This window comes from Lygodium microphyllum, chromosome 19, assembly GCF_053477565.2.
Source record: "Lygodium microphyllum isolate KBCC chromosome 19, Lygodium_microphyllum_v1.1.10, whole genome shotgun sequence".
Classification (NCBI taxonomy): Eukaryota; Viridiplantae; Streptophyta; class Polypodiopsida; order Schizaeales; family Lygodiaceae; genus Lygodium; species Lygodium microphyllum.
Window position 1 is genome coordinate 141345483 of NC_141153.1, and position 17451 is coordinate 141362933.

Sequence of the window (17451 nt, forward strand, 5' to 3'; positions counted from 1 at the left end):
GGGAATGAGTTGAACGTGCCACTGTGGGAGGGAGAGGTGGAGTGGGACCGTTGCCCCCATGTTGAAGCAATCGATGCTGTGAGAGGAAGGGGCTGAGGCATTGGTTGCCGTTGAGCTAGGATGGCATCACTTCTGCCGTCAGTCCACGTGCGCCTAGCCGCCATCATCGACGCCTTCCACACCTGCGACGTGCTGCTTCAAGAGGCCTTGGAAGCTTCTTGGAAGCTTCTTGGAAGCTTCCAATGTTGGGCTTTCCAAGCCCCCTTTTTGTGCTCTTGATACCCCCACACACCCCCGTGTTTTTAAAACCCTGAAGCCCCCTTTCCCCTTGGCTTGGAACTTTACCCCCCCGTGTTAAAATCATTAGGCCTTTATAAGTCCCTTTTCCCCCCGCCGTGCTTAAAACCTTAAGCCCCCTTTCCCTTGGAACCACATCCCCCCTGGTTTTTAACCCCCTATAAGCCCTTTTCCTTGGGCTTTGTAAGCTTTTCCCCCCAAAAATAATTAAGACCTTAAAGGTCTCACCCCCCCCCCCCCCCCCCCCCGTTTTTTAATTTTCATTTAGGCCTTTCCCATTGACCTCGGAATAGTCCCCCTCCCCGTATTAAACTCTATAAGCCCCTTTTCCCCAATAAGAGTTGGGCGTAGAAGTCTTACTAACCCCGGGTATTTAATCCTTCTTAAACCCCTTTCATTAGGCTTTGGAACCACTCCTTTTTCCAATATCCTTTAAGGCTATTTCCTCCCCCCGCTTGGAGTTCCTCCCTTAGGATTCTATAAGGTCTTTTTTTCCCCAAGAGAATTTGTCCTTAGCCTTTCCTTTCAAGCTCACCAAATACCTTGGAGTTTTATTCTCTTCCCCACTCGTGAAAGAGAAGAGAGTGTTGAGGGTTTTTTTTAAACACCTTCCTTTTCCGCTCAAAAGCCTCGAGGGAGCCTTCTAAAAAAACAGACGGTGCAAGGGAGCGACGGTGGAATTCCAAAGAAGAGTTGTAAAGCTGCTTCCACATCCGAAGGACTACAACTGCGATGCCTCCTAAGAAAGTCCAAGGCGCAGCCGCGGGAGGGTCGTCTCCCGGTATCCATGTGGATATCTCACCCCAAACCCAGGTTTTTCCTTCTTAATTTTATATTGGTTTTATTTCAATCATGCAAGATGAATTGTTAGGGATAAGACATATTTTGTCCTAGTTATTTACGACAAAGGAATTTAGTTTAATGGAACATGCAAAATAAATAAAGTATAAACATAGTTTTTCTTCAAATAGCATTATGCATTGAAACGAATTATGCACAAAATTATTTACCCACTAAAGTAGTATACTTCGGTTAAGCCTAGAAGGTATAAAACTGCATCTTGCACTGTTAACCCCTATTCTTTTTACAACAAATCATCATGGAAGGTGCGAATCATGAAAGGATTCTTACGATTCTTAAACTCTAGGAAGTTATCATTGCTAACTGCATAACTTAGCAAGGGAAAGATTGCTTATTTGGCATGAGTGTTGTTCACAAGGAAAAAGGAAGATTAATTGAATTTACCTAACCTCAAATCAATAAATTTTAGGATTGAAAAATCAATTGACACATAGATAACAAATCATGCGGAGGTGATCTCGATATTACCTTCTAAAGTTAACCAAATTAATATAGACTTAGAAATACCTATGATGCGAAATATTCATTGGGAATGAATTAAAATCCAAGAAACGTTTATACCTTAAATACTTGCCCACATTCCCTAAGTGTAGAGTCAGTAAATTGTAAACGTAAAAGAAACTAGGGTTTGTCCCTGAGTTTCTGAAAAGAAAATAATAAAGCTAGGAAACCCTAGGTCTAACAATCGTCAGCTTAAAGAAATTGAAACGGATTGTTTCGTAATCCCATTATCGAATAGTACGATGCAGGACTTGCGCCGCAAGTACGAAGTCATATGGTCTTATGATTGATTCACAAGAAGAAAGGCTAAATTCTCGCAACAAGGATGGCGGATCCTTACGCAAGTTATCTTGCAAGAGGATGTATACTTTGATATCCTTCTAAGTAAGGAAGCTTAAAAACCGGAAAGTGAAGTATCCAATGAACTTTAGGGTTTGACCAAGTTGGGTTAATAGGGTACGCCCTAACCCAGAATATAAGGGATCTTGCCAAGTTGCAAGACACCCCGGATCGAGTGTGCTGGATGCATTCGAAAGGAAAGATTCTTAGCAGTTTTCCAACAACAAAAAAAATGATGATCAAAGGAAATGTTTGTGCTTGCTAGAGATTTTAGAGCACTGTTTGACCTATGAATTACAGATTAAATGAATATCTGTACTTCAGGTTGAAGGCATGAAGGGAGAGGCAGCTTCAGTTACCCCCGATTGGCTGCCTGACCCTAACCAAGGGGGTTGTTGATCGTGGCAGGAACGTGGACCGAACCCGTCGCAAGAGGTCTCTCCGTTGAGTGCTACTTGGAGCAGGAGGATGCTTGGGTGCTAGGGGGGGCTCTGGCTATAAATCCGTCGCCTTTCGGGTCCTGCACAAGAGGCTAACGTGACTCGGGATTGGATCTCGAGGTCCGCATGCTAGTCTACGGGCAGAAACTTGGAATAGTGATCCCTATGGATTGCTGGATAGCCTTCGGGCGGATTGTGGACAAGTCTATGGGCAGAACTCCTTGTATTTCAAAGATAAATATGATGATATGTTAATAAAGAACTTATCTGATATTGATTTTCTATGTCACGTGATAAGATTACGTGAAGGAACCAGTGCTTAACGGATTAATTAAAGAAGCTGATTGTTACATGTCCAGCTAAATGTGTTAGATAATTACATAACTAAAACAAACCGAGGAAAGTGCGGAGGATGGGCCATGGGTCCGTCCTACGATTGGGTGGTCCCGGTTGGCCGGGAATTTTTCTCAAATCTCAAAGAACAGCGGGATGATCGTCAAAGGACACGAACAACAAAAGTGTTGACCTAGAGTTATGTCTTACCCAATTTACGTTGTTTTAGGGGAATGGAATGGGACTATGCCTTATGGCAGAGAGGTTGAGCTTTGCATCCCTCTCGTTTCCCATTCTCCTTGAACCAAGTGCAGTGTGAATCCGCTTCAGACCTGGTGTTTTTGCGTAAAGTAGTTCGCTTTGGTCTGACGCTAGTTGCTGTTAGGAAATGACCAATCAAGAAAACCCTAATTCAGGTCGATCCTAAGTGGGAACGGCCGGAATACTTCCGCTACATGGCAGATGCGGAAATCCCTAGATCGCAAATCCCGTAACATTCCATGGGAGTGCCGGGCAGAGCTTTCTAGACATCCTTTCTAATGGACTGCTAAGACGTGTCCTAGATGATACTAGTGGACAAGTTACATCATCCTAACCCAAAATGGTAGAAGTGGAAGGATAATGATGGTGATGATGTAAGAAGAGAGAGGAAGAAAGGGTGGAGAGGATGATGATGCAGAGGGTTTTTGGGCAATTGAATGGAGAGGAAGGGAATAATGGAGGGATGGAGAATGAGAGAGGATGAGAGCAAGAGTAGGAGAAGGCGAGGGTATGATAAAGCGGGAGGCAAGGAGGATGATGGAGTTAGAAGATTGAAGGGGGGGTGAGAGAGAGGGAGATGGTGTGTGTGATAAAGTGGAGAAGAGGGATGGTGGAGTGCAGAGGGATGGGAAGTGGTGAAGGAGAAAAAGAGAATAGAGGTAATGAGACTTGGTGGTAGAGCACAATATATGTGTCCCCCCTTGAAGGGTCAAAGGGATCTCCTTCCATAGGCACTTGGCTAGATTATATTATATGTTAGCCCCAATTAATCAAGCATAATCATGATTTATTAGAGCCTCAAATTGAATGATACACTACGTGATGTAAGGAAGTGCATAAATTCTCCCTTCATAATCAAGCTTGTATGCATAAGTCTTCATAGTCAAGCTTCCTAGAGAAAATAATAAGAAAATAGAAGGTAAACTATAAATGTTAAAAAATATAAAGGAGAGTTATGCATATACATTACTCATATAATGTGAGGTTTTACAACATGGGATAGGCAATTTTACAAGGGTTTGAGTAGAGAGAATGTGAAAAGGTATGTAAACTTTCTACAATATGTTTCATCCTCCAAAAGGAGAGGAAGCTTGCTTTGGAGAGATACTCATAGAGAAAAGGGTTGAGAAGAGTCCCAAATATTTACCATTGTAGATGTGACATTTATTATGAATCCCTTTGTGTACCAATATATTATTATCTTTTCTTCGTTTGGTAGCCCAAATCTTTTTTCATGCATTCACTATTTATGAAGCTCCAAAATATTAAAAGAAAAATTATCATATTTAAGAGTCTAGGAAAAGTGAGATGCATGAAATGAGGAAGTATAAGAGACAAGAAAAGAGAATCAGATGTATGCACCACATGGGAGAGTTATTGAATTATATTTTTAAAATACTCAAAAACATGTGCGTCAACCACCTCATTTTATTTTCAAAGATCTTAGCTTCAAGTACCTAACAACTTTGAATTTTTTATAGAAGGTGTCCTCATATCCCCTTGTCCTCATGTTGATTTTTTTGTATGCTTTGTAATATTTCTTTAAATGTGAGAAGACTCTTATACACCACTCCAAGGTTTTTTAATATCATGTGACTCACCTCCAAATCTATCCAGGTCCAATGTTAAAGTTATTGTAGATAAATATTTTCAAAGAGAATTACTTTTTTCAAAAAAAATTTAAAGGAAAAGTGCATCACTCTTATTTGATAAAAATGTGCAAGCATTTATAGAGTTATTGAAGTATTTCTCTAAAATGCTCAAAGACATGTGTGTCCAAGCTTGACTCCACCTTCTTCTTTTATTTTCAGATATCTGAGCTTCAAGTAACTAGCAACTTTGAAATTTTTATAGAAGATATCATCAAATCCCGTTTTCCTCATATTGACTTTTTCGTATGCTTGATATCATTTCTTTAAATGTGAGAGGAGAATCTTATACACAACTCCAAGGCTTTTTAATGTCATGTGGCTCACCTCTGAATCTATCCAAGCCCAATCATAAAACTATTATAGATAGATATTCCCAAGGAGAATTACTTTTAAAAATAAATTTTCTAAAGAAAAAGTACGTCACTCTTATTTATAGAAATATACAAGCATTTATAAACATTTTTTCTTATATAAGGCTTAAGTTATGCACTCAAAAGCTAAGTACACCTTGTGTGATTCTAAGGGGAGGTTTATATGAAAAAATAAAAGGTTGTGAAATGCATCCATTATATTTAGCTCTCCCCTCAAGTTAGAGGTATTCATACCTCTAGTATCTTTTTTTGTGTGTGTTGATATGTTCATAAGGTCTTCTTCCAGTGAAGATACACAATGGTGAAAGACCCTATAATAATATAGTTCAATCTCTAGACATTCACTTGGTTTTATGCATCTTGCCTAAGATATCTTGTAACTGATAGGTGTCATTGGATTATCTCTCTAGTACAATAAAAGATCCTTCCCATCGGGCTTCAAACTTACCATCATTTCTATTGTCAAACTTGTTATTATACCTAAGAACAAGAAACCATTTTATAATCTCCTTATTTAAGATATTGTCATTGAGCTTATTTATTCTTTCCTGTAGTAGGTCCATAAGGCTGCATTCAAATGCTTATCCCAAGTTTTAGGCTCATCATAAATCTGTTTGGTGATGATTTTATAAATCATTCCATTAACCTTCTCTATGAACCCCCATTGCATTGGGGATAATAAGGAGTAGAATCCCTATGATTGATGCCTAGCCTCCCCGTGAGATCCTTATAAGGTCTCCATGAAATCTTGATCCCCTATCTACAATAACTTCTAGTGAAGTTTCAAATATGCAAAAATTGGATTCAAAAACAAAATTTTCTACTTCTTTAGCAGTGATTCTACTTGTAGCAATAACTTTTGCCCATCTAGTCATATAGTCCACTCTCACTATGATGCATTCCTTTCGATCATTAGTATATGAAAGAGGAAAAATTGCAACAATCTACCACTTTTCAAATGGTGTGAATGATCTAATAGGGATTTGAGGTTCATGAGTGAGCTTTCTTGGCCTAGTTCTTTGGTACACATCACTGTCAAGAATCGCGTGGTGGAGGGGGTTGCTCAAGATGCTGCGCCGAACACACACAGAATGCACAAGGAGAAGCTCACTCAAGAGACAAGAAGAGAGATGGAGGCCAAAACGTTTTCTTGCTGATTTCTTCTTCTTCTTCCACACACTTTACAATGTACACAAAGTATAGATAAGATACAACATAAAAGGAAAGTGGCCTACTAAGTCAAACAATGCATAACCGACTACACTAGTCGACTGGCGCTATAACTATGCCAGCTGTAATTAGGGGTAACAACCTGAATATAATAAGTAATGAGTCAGTGGCCATGTGAGAGTCATAATGACCACCGACGTGCTAAGTGTAGACGTGTGGACCCATCTAACCAGGCGGTCCATCATCCATGTCCACATGTGTTGAGCTTGCCATCTCAACACTCCCCCTCAAGCTCAACTACATCTCTGCAACTCCAAGTAAGCTTCGAAACTTTTGAAGCTTCTCTATATCCAATGCCTTCGTGAAGATATCAGCTATCTGATCCTGTGTGCTGACATATACCAAGTCAATCTCACCTGCTAGTACCTTCTCTCTCACAAAGTGGTAGTGTACCTCAATATGTTTTGTCCTGGCATGGAACACAGGGTTTCTAGCCAACTGTATACTGCTCATGTTGTCACAATAAATGACAACTGGACCTTCCACCTGCACATCCAAATCAACCAATAACTTTTGCAGCCATACTACCTCATATGCTGCAACAGCAGCACCTCTATACTCAGCCTCTGTACTTGACAAAGCAACTGTAGATTGCTTTTTGCTGCTCCAAGCAACTGCTGCACTACCAAGAGAGAACATGTATCCGCTGGTAGATCTTCTATCAGACATACTACCAGCCCAATCTGCATCTGTGTATCCAAACACCTGTACCTCTGTACCTGCCTCATAGAAAAGTCCATAATGTAATGTGGACTTCACATATCTCAATATGCGTCTGACTGCATCCAAATGTGGCTTTCTAGGTACTTGCATAAACTGACTCACAAGACCAACAACGTAGCCCAAGTCTGGCCTTGTAATGGTCATGTAGATCAAACTCCCCACTATCCTCCTGAACATAGTAGGGTCTTCTATCTCATCCCTAACATCAGCACTCAACTTTACATTCTGCTCCAACGGGACTGAAAGTGGTTTGCATGCAGTCATACCATACTTGGACAACATATCCAAGCCATACTGTCTTTGGGACAGCCATATACCATCATCACATCTGATCACCTCAATGCCAAGGAAGTACCTTAGCTCACCTAAATCCTTCATCTCAAACTTCATCTTCAAATAGCCCTTGACTTCAGCAATCCCACTATCACTATCACCTATAATAATCAAGTCATCCACATAGATGACTATGATGACCAAACCTGCATCTCCCTTTCTCACATAAAGTGAGTGATCAGCATCAGAAACATAAAAGCCAATATTAACAAGATACTCTCTGATCTTGTTAGACCATGCTCTAGGTGCTTGCTTGAGCCCATAGAGCGCCTTCTTCAACCTGCACACATACATGGGATGCTCTAAATCTTCATAACCTGCTGCCTGATCCATATACACTTCTTCTTGCAAATCACCATGCAAGAAGGCATTCTTCACATCCATTTGCTGCAACCTCCAACCTTTGGCTGCTGCCAAAGCAATCACACATCTGACAGTTGTCATCCTAGCAACTGGACTGAAGGTTTCATCATAATCTATGCCATATGTCTGAGCATAGCCTTTTGCAACCAGCCTAGCTTTGTACCTGCTAATAGAACCATCTGCATTGTGCTTAATCTTATAAACCCACTTACACCCAATAGCTTTCTTTCCCTTTGGCAATGATACTAGATCCCAAGTCTTATTGGCCTCTAATGCAGCCATCTCCTCATCCATTGCTGCATCCCAATGAGCATGACCAACAGCCTCCTCAAAACATGTGGGCTCAACATCCTCAACTAGTTTCACCATATAAGCATAATGCTGAGCTGCATAACCTTCAAAACCAAATATTTTAACAGGGTATCTCACCCTGCTAGACCTGCGTACCGCTGGATCACTCAATGGAGTCTTTGCATTAACGCATGCTCTCTGCACACCTGGAGTCCTCACTGAAGGAATGCCAAGCTCATCATCCAAGCTCTCTGAGCCACTGGAGTCTCCATCAAGAATTGCATTAATGCCTTCTGACACTTTACTCTTTCCTTTGTCTTTACCTGTAGTGCTACTAGATGCACCTGAAGATGTAGAGCTACTCCTTAGTCTCCCAGACCAAGGACTACCAGATGATGTCTCTGGTCCACTAAGAGTTCGTGATTCTTGCTTGTCAGCCTGCACATGAGTGTCATGATCATCATCATCATCCAATGCATCACCACTAGATGCATACCAACTGCTCATTTCATCAAAGATGACATCCCTGCTCACTCTGAACTTACATATGACAGGGTTGTAACAGCAATACCCTTTCTGCTCTAAAGAGTATCCAATAAAGACACACTTTTCAGCCTTTGGATCCAGTTTCTTCTGCAACTCATCTGGCACATGAACATACACAATGCAGCCAAGTACTTTCAAGTATGAAACATCAGGCTTCTTACCTGTAAAACATTCTTCGGGGGTCATACCATGAACTGCAGCTGTGGGAGTTCTGTTCATAATATAAACAGCAGTATGAACAGCCTCAGACCAAAAATGCTTAGGCATATTCTTTTCAGCCATCAAGGCACGTGCAACTTCTGCAATATGCCTGTTTTTCCTTTCTGCAACCCCATTTTGCTGTGGGGTATACCTGCATGTGAACTGTCTCTTTATCCCATGAGACCTCAGAAAATCACTGAACTCATTTGAGAGGTACTCTCCCCCTCCATCTGACCTCAGGCACTTTACTTTCAAGCCTGTTTCTCTTTCAACTGCAGCCTTGAAAGTTCTAAAGTGCTCAAAAGCTTCACTCTTTTCCTTCATAAAATATACCCACAGCTTTCTAGAACAATCATCAATGAATGTGACAAAGTATGAACTATCTCCAAGAGATACATTTTGTGTAGGCCCCCAAATGTCTGTATGCACAACATCAAGGATATTTCTGCTTACATCTCTGTCATGTGAAAAGGGTTGTCTTGCCTGCTTACCAAACTGACATGCTTTACATACCTTCTGAAATTCTACAACTCTAAATGTAGGCAAACCTGTAACCAACCCTTTGTGCCAAATTTCAATGTCTGCAACAACACCTTTTCCTTTGGCATACATAGCAGCATTCGTAGTAGGAATTCCAGCATCTAGAGTGAACATATGTCCAACTCTACTTCCCTTTGCTACCAACCTGCACTTGTCATTGAAGTCTTCTACAAAGCAGCCCTTTGCATTAAATCTGACTTGCAGCCCTTGCTCTACCATTTGACCGACTGACACCAAGTTCTTTGTAATAGATGGCACATGTAATACATCTGAAAGACTCTTTGTCTTACCATCATGCAAGGACAAGGGAACTTTTCCAATGTGTGAAATTGGGTGGCATGAGTCATCACCCGTCTGCACATAACCTGCATTCTGCAAATCCTGCATCTCTCCAAACCATTCTGCATGGCTGGTCATATGATTGGATGCACCTGAATCAACATACCAAACATCTTCATGTGTTCCCTTTCCTGTAACAGTATTCAGCATATGCTGCATAACGAACAAACGTTCATTTTTGTCTTCATTCTGTCGTGAAGATGATGCATAGTTTCCTTGCTGCAACTTATCACTGCGGATATCATCTCTCTTAGCATAACATTGTGCTGCAATATGACCTGTTTTGCCATAGTAGTGGCACACAATACCAGAGTTGTTAGAACCTCTGTTCTGCCATCCACCTCTTCCTCTAAAGCTCCCCCTGCCTCTAAAGTTACCACGACCTCCTGAAACCTGCATATCGCCAAATTGCTGATTCAATCTGTTTTGCTGGTTGTCACTACCACGTCCTGTACCACGGCCTCTTGAAGAGAACCTGCCACGTCCCCTTCCAGAACTGGAGTAGAAAGCTTGGACCTGTTCACCACTTCTTTCAGATGTCTCACTCTGCATGTTGATCTCTTCAGTGATCATAAGGGAGACCAATTCATCGAAATCTGGAAATGGCTTTCTGACATATACGGAAGTTACAAAAGACTTCCAAGCCTTTTCATTGTTAAGTCCACCCAAGGTAGACGACACCAAATCATCATCATCGGGCATTGCATCAATCGCTGCCAATGCATCTGCAATGCTTCTTACCTTCAGTGCATATTCATTGATAGACATCTTCCCTTTCTTTAATGTATTCAACTCTTGCTTGAGTTGAATCTTTCGTGCCTTTGTATTTACAGAAAACATACTTTCAAGTATGGTCCAAGCTGCATATGAATTCTCTGCATTTCTAATGTGTCCCAACATATTATTGTCAATTATTGCAGACAACCAATACATGACCTTCTTATCCTTTGCATTCCATTCTTTCCGTGCCTTTGTCTCTTCTGCAGTTGGAGGATCACTCATCTCCGGCTCCTTTTCTTCACCTGAAACGAACTCGTAGAGGCCTTTTCCAATAAGGAAGTTCGTGACACGAAACTTCCATGATGGGTAGTTATTCTTGTCGAGCTTCTCAATGATGGGGCTTCCACTGTTCTCTGCCATTATCACAAAACTAATACCAAACAGTAAGCAAATCTTCTGCAACCCTTGACCTGTAGTGCACAGCAATATACCAGACAGCCTTTTTCACTGTCTGCTCAACAATACATGCAATCTGCAACCAGTTTGCAGATAAACCTTGTGTTTACTCACTGGTAAACACCTTTGAACTTACAGATCTGAAATCTGTAACCTGCGCACCCACGTTCGGTCAATACAGTCAAAGTCACAGTGTACCCTGAAACTGTTGTTCGCAACCTTGCGGCTCTTAAACGGGCCCTAAAACTGAGATTTTTGCTCTGCCCTGCTTCCGGTGCCTCCACAGGCACTATCCAAGAGAAAGAGTTGAAGGATGGGAGAGCTTCTTACCCGTGGCTTGCTTGCTTGCTCGAACCTTGCTTCTTCTCCTTTTGCTTCAACCTTCGAAATCAGCCTCTCTCAATGGTGCGGCTCTGATACCATGTCAAGAATCGCGTGGTGGAGGGGGTTGCTCAAGATGCTGTGCCGAACACACACAGAATGCACAAGGATCTTGTACCGGCATCGCTATTTGCATAAAAGCGATGCAAATAGCGATGCTCCACAAGGAAAAAAAATAGGCCAAAATCGAGCGCGGGTTTATTTCGTGTTTTTGTGTCTTATGTTTTGAGAGTGAGAGCAAGAGAGAGAGCGACCGTCGTGAGAGAGGGAGAGGCAGAAGGCTTGTCGCCACCGTCGTCGCCGCTGCCGCCACCGTTGTTCGCAAAGGAGAGGAGGAGCCTTCATCGTGAAGAGGAGCCGCCCCACAGTCACCATATCTCATCGGTGAGTCTATTCTCTCCTTCTTTTGCTTGTTTAGGGTTTAAATCACTTTCTCTTTTTCTTATTTAGGAGAGGAAATGAGAGAGAAAGAGAGGGAGAGGGAGAGGAAGGGAGAGAAAGAGAAAGAGAGAGGGAGAGAAAGAGAAAGAGAAAGAGAAAGAGAAAGAGAAAGAGAAAGAGAGGGAGAGGGAGGGGGAGGAAATGAGAGAGGGAGAGAAAGAGAAAGAGAGGGAAAGGGAGAGGGAGGGAGAGTGCATTCTCTCTCTCCCTCTCCCTTTTTCTTTTGGAGAGTGTTAGGATATATTGTGAGAGGGAGAGGAAATGACAGAGAAAGAGAGGGAGAGGGAGAGGGAGAGGGATGGGGAGTGCATTCTCTCTCTCCCTCTCCCTTTTGCTTTTGGAGAGTGTTAGGATATATTGTGAGAGGGAGAGGAAATGAGAGAGAAAGAGAGGGAGAGGGAGAGGGAGGGGGAGGGAGGGAGGGAGAGGGAGAGGCAAGGAGAGGGAGGAAATGGAAGAGGTTGTGGGCAAAAACTTTGCGGTATGAAGGATATGCTCTCAATAAAAGGCCATCTTTGTCTCTACTTTCTATATCAGTGCTATCCATGTCTTGACATCTAATTGAGCAAGGTCTATTTTTATGACTTGAATGTACTATTAACCACCATCATCTTTGTCTTCCAAAGGTTTACTATTGATCCTCTATGCATATAAAATGTTTGCAATGCATTCATGTGTCTTTAAAAGCCCTCAAGAGAGTCTGCAATCAATACCACATCATTTGCATACAATAAAATGGATATCAATATGCCTGCTAATTGGCCCCCCCAAACTATACACATAATCTGAGAGCTCATCATCATAAACAGAAAATAGAGTAGGTGAAAGTGTGCACTACTCCTTCATTCGGATGCAACTATCCACCATATCAAATATCCCTCCTAGTTCATGTATCCTCCCAATCACTAAATGATATAAGGCATGAATCCCCACTATAGATCTTCTAGTGTGCCATTATCCTATGGTTGCAACCTGAGCCTAGCAAAAAACACATGTCAAATGCATTGAAAAAATCTAGAAAATAGCAATAAATCCTCTTTCGATGTGTCCTACCCTCCTATATAATAGCTTTGACGATCAATACATGATCAAGCATAGTGAACCCTCTCCCAAAGCCTACATGCACAGGGGATTCACTAGTAATAATAAGGATACGTCACATGTGTGCAAGAAATATATGAAAGGACCCCTTATCTACCCCCTATTTATGGGATCTTACCTTATAAAATCTACCTTCCTTCCTTTAAATAACCCCCTCCCTTACACTCACGTGGTATCATACGGTAAACCCTAGTGGACCCCCCGAGCCTACATGCCCCATGCTCTATTCTCATCTCTCTTTGACCATGTTCTAACCTCATATTTCTACTTAGGCAGACTAACCGATTGTAATGATTTACTTTTGACATTTTACTATAACTAATTACAATTCAATTATGTTATTCTATATATAATTCTTGTGAAAAGGAAGTTTTGCTCTTCTATCAATGTGTTTTCTTTGTAATAATATTTTTAATTTGGTAAAAGTATAAAATTCTACCTCTTGAGAATGTTGGGGTTTTGCACATAATTACTTAGTGCATCATTTGTACCAAACAAATATTATTGTATGTTCTTCTTTTATGAACAAAGAGAAGTAGATGCATGATAATGCATGAGCAAGATGTAGACTCACAACTTCACAATAATACAAGTAGCCCCAACAAGTGCTACTAGGAGATCATCTAGTGTGTTTGTATCGTATATCTATACCCATTCTTATGTTTATATAATGGCAAGTACCTTTGTCACTAAAAATTTCAAGGTCATTGAATGAGTTTTTGAGTTTGTCCACAAAAAATGACATCAGATGAGTGTTGACAAGAAAGACTACTCCTCCATTGCTGCATTTGTCCTCTCCTTATGGATGCATATAGGGGAAAAGGGTAGGAGGTGACCTCCCTCAACACTTCAAATTCCAAGTCACTTAGGATAGGTAAAGGAAATGAGTATTGATGTCGAAACTAATTGTAAGGCCCTCTTCTTTGATAGGAACCAAGAAGAAAGACATAAAAATTTTAGGTAATCTAAAGCAAGCATTCTATGTCAATGGAAGCTTTATGCACTATTGAATTTTTTTCTACTTGATGGAGAAGGTGCTAATAGATCCAAGACAAAACATTAAGACAAAACATCGAACCATCCTACGATAGGGGTACTGCATCCAATGAGTATCAAGAGAGCATGTACATGTCACAATTAGTCCTATTGTCTCACTATAATATATCTAACAAATGGATCATGTATCATCCAATGATAAGAGGCATGAAGTGTCTTAAATTAATGCTTGATTTGAGAAGTGACAGTCAAACTCAATGAGACTAAGCTTCAATTTCAATCCAAGTGCATTATAGAACCTCCAATAAACAATAAGTGAAGGGTTTTCCCAAATTGTATTACAAGTCATTAAATTGTTTGTTGTAACGTAGACAAGATGGAAAACGAAGAAGGTCCTATTGTTCAAGATTGAGAGGCATATCTTAATCAGCGTGTCCCATGTCCTTGCTCTCAATACAAGTTGGCAATTAGACAAAAATGCCGATTGTCTATAGAATAGTACGACGATTTGGCGAGTTTCAATCTGATATCATTGATCAGGCGATTGCATATTTTTAGAAAATGGTAATTTGAAGTTAATATCAATCATGCATTGTACTCGCAAGCTAATTGAATACCATATACAATAAGATTGGGTCTTGCTGGCAAATTTTCTATCCAGGGAGGCGATGTCTCGTCCTTAGGTGGACGTGCAATGGATGGAGTGTAGGAGCCAATCCACCACTCACAAGGCCAATCTATACCGTCAATGCTAGAAGAGACAGGCAACCTTCTAGACCTACCTACAATCTTGGAGCCTGAGATGGAGGCAATGATCGATGCATTGATTCCCATGGATGTCGAGACTTCTAATCCGCTTAGAGAGGAAGCATCCATACCATTATATGATGGGTGCTGAGTATCTCGACTGAAGACACTGCTTGCACTCTTAAGTGTGCAAGCAAAATACGGGTGGAGCGATACGAGTGTGACCGAGTTGTTGAGGTACCTTCTACATACGCTTCATTGATTTTTTTTTTCGGCACTATTATTACAAACATTTGTTCTCAGTTTTCTACGAGTTGCCATATTGGACCCACTTACAGGTCAACCACTTGTTGGATCCCATGCATATTTTCAAGAATGTGGGCAGCTTGTTATGGGACCACATCACAGGAAAGAGAGACACTATAGGGGCACGAATGGATTTGAAGGAGATAGGTAAGATGGAGGCGCTTTGGCCGCAGTCAAGTGCTGATGGTCGCGTGCAGCTTCCTCGCGCTCCTTGGGTTTTGTCCACTAAATAAGAGCGCATTGTGAAGCAAGTAATCAAGTCTATCCACACTCCGACGGGTATGATGCGTTCTCTCAGGTCCGCATTTTCCAAAGACGACCAATTATCAGGGCTAAAATCCCATGACTGGCATAAAATATGTCAGGTTTGTACTCTACGAATGGATTGTAATTAGCGTGGGCATTTTGCTATTTGGAATGTACCCATTATTCATAATGCTTTCTCATTTGTGGCAGTTTGTACTACCGATCGCGATCGCAAGATGTCTTACTCTAGAAATTCGCAGGGCCATTTACAAGTTGTCGACTTTGGTGCAATGGATCTCACAGAAGGAGATTAAGACGTCCTCTATTGAATTCGCGAGGCGGGGAGCAGTGGAGATGGTCTGTCTCTTTGAGAAATACCTGCCCACCAGCATGCTCACGATACAAATCCACCTTCTTGTGTATCTTATGGATGAAGTGGAGATTACTGGACCTGTCCATACGTGATGGATGTTCTTCTTGGAGCGCTTCATGAAAACCCTGAAAGGCTTTGTGCGACAACGAGCTCGGCCAGAAGGTAGCATGGCCGAAGTTTGATTGGTGTCTAAGGCGCTAGTGCATATTTCACAATGGCTACCAACGGTGGAACTAGACAATGAAATGCTATGGTTGCTGAAGGACGATGATAGACTGACTGGAGATGTGGTGGTTGGAAATGGGGTAGAAAAAAGAATGGATGACTCAATGGAAGAGAAGGTGAATCGCTTTTGTATGTTGCACCATGCCTCTATGGAGACGTGGCTCGCCAAGTACCAGATCACTAGGCAAGATCGAGAGGAAGCGCGAGCTAAATTCCGACGTAGTATGTGTCATTGACTGATTCGATATCCCGAAGTCATGGAGGAGATGCCGCGGTTTATGTCAACGCGATGGTTGCATGAAGCCTTGACCGCAGCGTCTCGCGAAGGGACAAAGGTCTCAATGGAGGAGTGGGAATTCTCGAGGGGATGTAGTCCAAAGGTGATGAGGGGTTTAGAATTTGTCGTATCTAAATTTTATATGCGAAATCTAATTTGATACTTTCAATGTACAATACAAAATATATAGTGCAGCGTGGTCGCGCGGACGACATTTTCGCGTGGAGCATATTGACAAAATGCGCTCCACAATGGACTGTGGTGTCATAGCAAGGTTTGAGCAAGAGAGCCGGCGACGAGCAATGGATCCAAATATGGTTGTGGATGAGATGGAGTATTTTGGGAACTTGCAAAGTATTATTACAGTGGATTATCATAGCTTCTCCATGATACTATTCGATGTGCAGTGGTTCAAAGTGGTACTTAGAGGAGCTGGAGCAACAGTTCGACGAGGTCTGGATTTCTCGAAATAGATTCCGAAAAAAAATGGACGGATTTGCGCGACACCTTTGTGTTGCCGGCCCATTGTGAATAGGTGCATGGAGTCATTTGCTTGCTAATTGTATTACGACATGGTTTATGTCACAATGGTTTGAACTCTCTTGTATGTGTTTGTGAACAGGTAATCTTCTATCCAAACCCCCGACAACCTCGATGGTGGTATGTTATACCTTTAACTCCCCGAAGTGCGTGAGTATATGGTCAAAGCGATGTTCCGAGCATAGATGAAGATAATATGCAAATAGAGGGGTCGAGGCCGTCGAAAGCTTGGAGCCAGCATCGGCTAACAATGATGGAAATATAGGAGTCCAAGAATTCTTTGAGAACGAGGTGGACTCATTCTTTTGTGGTGACATGTCTATTGACCTTCTAGTGTATGCGGAGTTTTGTCAGGAGATTAACATGGGACCATAGGATACTTCATAGTTGGAGCATCCACTTACTCAATTCGTTGACCAATCGCTTATAAGGGTACATAAGATATGCATTTTAAGTGAGATTTTTTTTAAATGATTTATATTATTGTGCTTTATATGATTTAAATTGATTATTCTAACATCATTTTATATCTGTGTAAGTGACATTTTCAGGATGAGTCAAGGGATGAGCGATGAGGAGTTACAGGACATCGTCGCACGTATGTCTTTAGACCAGATCATCAGATTCAGAGAGATGGCAGACCAGGAGCTGTCTCATTCTTCATCAGGGCGCTCTGCTAGATCTGCTTCAGTGCGATCGAATGCTTCGGCTTCGAGTAGACGATCTCGACGCTCACGACTTGGGCCAGAGGGAGGGAGTGTATCGAGATCAGGGGGATGCTGCAAAGATACAAAGGCAATGAGCCCAAGGTCGACACGGGATACAGGTGCGACTCCTCGCTCTTGTGGCTCAGGTGGATGCTGTGGAGACACGGACATGGTGTCTTCGTCTCGTCGTTCAGTTAGAGCTGCATCACCTCCAGGATTTGTCACACTTGTGGGGACATCTACTCCAGTTACTCTGACTTTTGTTCAGCCGTCAGCAGGGGTGCGCTACTCCGAGAGAGATTACCCCCGTCGGT